The sequence below is a fragment of the Lycium barbarum genome, chromosome 9 (genome assembly GCF_019175385.1).
Source record: "Lycium barbarum isolate Lr01 chromosome 9, ASM1917538v2, whole genome shotgun sequence".
In the NCBI taxonomy this organism is placed as follows: Eukaryota; Viridiplantae; Streptophyta; class Magnoliopsida; order Solanales; family Solanaceae; genus Lycium; species Lycium barbarum.
This window is the reverse complement of record NC_083345.1, coordinates 106,699,156-106,702,194: the sequence shown is the minus strand read 5'-3', so window position 1 is coordinate 106,702,194 and position 3,039 is coordinate 106,699,156. Positions and strand designations below refer to the sequence as shown.

General features: G+C 35.0%; 1 long non-coding RNA gene across 2 annotated transcripts; it reads left to right on the top strand.

Moving 5' to 3' along the window:
* The first annotated feature begins 1,066 nt into the window (after nt 1-1,066).
* On the top strand, nt 1,067-2,662 carry LOC132609284 (uncharacterized). Of its 2 annotated transcripts, XR_009570779.1 has the most exons (4): nt 1,067-1,283; nt 1,468-1,561; nt 1,682-1,870; nt 1,945-2,662. It is a non-coding gene; the product is annotated as an uncharacterized LOC132609284 (long non-coding RNA). The 2 variants fall into 2 exon arrangements; XR_009570778.1 differs by lacking the exon at nt 1,468-1,561 and having other exon boundaries at nt 1,095-1,283.
* Nucleotides 2,663-3,039: the final 377 nt, after the last annotated feature.

Genomic DNA, 3,039 nt, shown 5'->3' with positions numbered 1-3,039 from the left:
TGTGAAAATGTAGGATTTTTATCTTCTTTTAATGCAAAATATCGTTCTATAAAGTCTTTGAAGTTGTGTGGAAGGAGGAAAAGCGTAATAGATCAATGTTCTTGATAAGAAAGACATGAGTTGAGCAATTTTACAAGGTAAGTACAAGATGGGCAGCCGATTGGATCGAAAAAGAGGATTTGTAGCTGCGTTAAGCATTGATCGTACTCCAATGGCTCTGGAGTTGCCTCTGGTTCATCCTGATATTTGATTGGAGTGATCGACTTTTGAATTGGTTTTTAGCTGACTTTCAAAATGAAGGGTATTTTGGGATTATATAAAAAATAGTAAGGGATAGTAAAGTAAAATAGTTGATTAAACATAAAACGCTTTTAAGCTAGCTGAAAAGCAATAAATTGGGTATTCTTTTGGCTTAAAAATACTTTTGGTGTTTGTCAAATTTCTATTATTTAGAAGTGAACAAGGCGTGTACGGAAGCTGCAGTGAATGATTGTACAAAAAGTAACAGAAATTGTATTGTATTCTTGGACTTGTTTGATTGGTAGTTAAATTACTTTGCCTTTTTCTCATGAACATGTTTGTGTTGAACTTCTCCTTAAGCAAACACGTGTATGACATTTGAAATTAGAGCTACCTGTGAAGTCTACCGCATATGTAGGACTCCCATACAATAGAAAAGATTTCCTTTTCTCCCCCTTCTTCAGAAAAAGAAATTTGAAGACAATACCCCGGAAGTTCCAGAAGTAAACGTCGTCATTGACAGTTGTTGCTTGTGGTGGTATAATATCTTAACCTTGCTGTTACACGCAAACCCTTATCGGTAACTCTCAATTGCCATGTTTTTTTTTTTTGGGAAAATACATAAACAAGCCCTTTAACATGGCTCAAGCTGGCAAGTATGACCTTAAACTTTGCTAGTGCACAAGTAGGCACTTAAACTTGGCAAAAGTAAAAAATGAATACACAAAATTATAGTAGGTCACATGCGTGATGTGTAATCGCTCCTAAGTGGATTAATGCCCAATCAGAGGCTGCCAACTAATTTACATGTAGATTAGACATAAAAAAAATGAAGAAGGTTTAATTAAAAGGGCTGAAATGTTTTAGCCGGTTCATTGTGTAAAAAGTCCCAAGGACAGAAAACCTTAAGCCCCAAATTGATCCGATTGAAACCCAAAAATCAGTGTTTAATCTCTTCGATTTGGCTCGAAATCGTTCAAGGTCGTTGTTGAAGCTTTAAGGATTTGAAGATTTATCCATTCTTCTCCCTCAATTTAGCCAAGGTACGTATACTTTGTTGAAGCTTTACTTTTTCCTTTTGAAATAGAGTTTACGGTAAATCTTTGTAAAGGTTAGGGTTTTTTATCTGTGAAGGGAATATTTACTGTAATTTTGTCTCCTTTTCACATGATCACATGGGTGACCATATTATTACTATTTTTCACCATGGGGTTAGTTTTTTTAAAGGTCGATATGTATCAAAATTGGAGCAAGCTGTGTTTGAGTTACATAAGGACCATTTCTCTTTGACCAAAATGAAATCTTATGCAAAGAACATTGGGTATGATGAAGTTAAAGCTTTTTATGTTGAATACCTTACTACCCATTAATTTGTCTTGGTGGACAGTGACAACCAACTATATAATTGTGTTAAAGAATTGAGGACTTGGTCATTTTTTAGGTTGTATCTGAAACATGTGAATATTGAAGAAGGGAGCCCCATTGTTGGAATTGTTTTGGGACCATTGGTTGGTGGAAAAAATAATGAAGAATTGGGGGGTAGCTCTAGGGTTTCACAACTTGAGGAATCAAGATGACATGTTCCAAATGCCATCAAGTTGGCCACAATAAAAGGGGCTGCAAATCAGTGGTAAGCATTTGCTATTTCTTTCTAGTTTGTTAGAATCATTCTTAGACTTCTAACATTTTTACTTAATGTTATAGCCTTCTCAACAGACCACTCAACAACTCACTTAACAACCATCAAGATCAAGGCCAGAAACTTCAAGAGTTAGAGGAAGTAGAAAACAAACAGCAACTCATCAAGTTCAAGGGCAGAAGTTGGTTCTTCAACTACAAGGGCAACATCTTCTTCAATTGGAAAAAAAGAACAAGAGATGTGGGATTTAGTGTTTGCATAGACACACAATCTGAAAGACAAGTGATCAATGTATGTATATCTATTAGCTAATTTCCTTAGATATGTATAATGTAAAGTGTATAACATTTATGAATTTTGCGGTCTGGGAGACCAAGTGAAAGAGTTATCTCAAGTGGGGCAACAATAAAGGATGCATCACTAACAACTATTGATCTTGGATTCAAGCCACCTGGACTGAGGTGGAAAAATAAAGATGCTATCACTGGAAACTAGCTTGAAGTAATGCAGCAGTGTAAAAAGTTGGAAATCAGATCCATAGCTAAGACTTGGCGGCCATAAGAGTTCAAGTTCATTTGATATAATTTTTGTAAACCCAAGTTCTAGCAGTTCTGGTGGCATTTAGACTTGCCTTTAAACTATTTATTCCAACTACTTAACATTTATTCATTTTGATGTATGTTTTGGTTATTTTGATGTATGTTTGGCTTTTGGATGTTTTGTGAAGCCTTTTGGCAAAATTGGCAGATTTATGAAGATAGTTTTATGCATAGTTTGATTGAAGTTTTGTGTGCTTTTAAGATGTTTGGTAAAGCCTTTTGGCTAGATTGACAGATTTGTGTCATTATGCTATTATCTTGCTAGCTAGATTTGTGAACAATTGTTATAACATCATCTTTCACCAGATGCCTTCCTTGTGAGTTTCTGACACTCTTTGTGCAATATGCATTGAGTGATGGGATGAAAGGTCCATATATCTATCCATACAGGACTTTCTTAGAAGTACTGTGTCTATTGAAGAGACTCCAAACGCAAATGAAAATGTGCTTGTTGTAAATATTTGATATATATGTAACTAATGGAAACTATGATATACTAATAGTTATTTTGTTTTCCACTTTCCAGTTAACATCAAAATCTTTCATTCTGACTAGCACCAC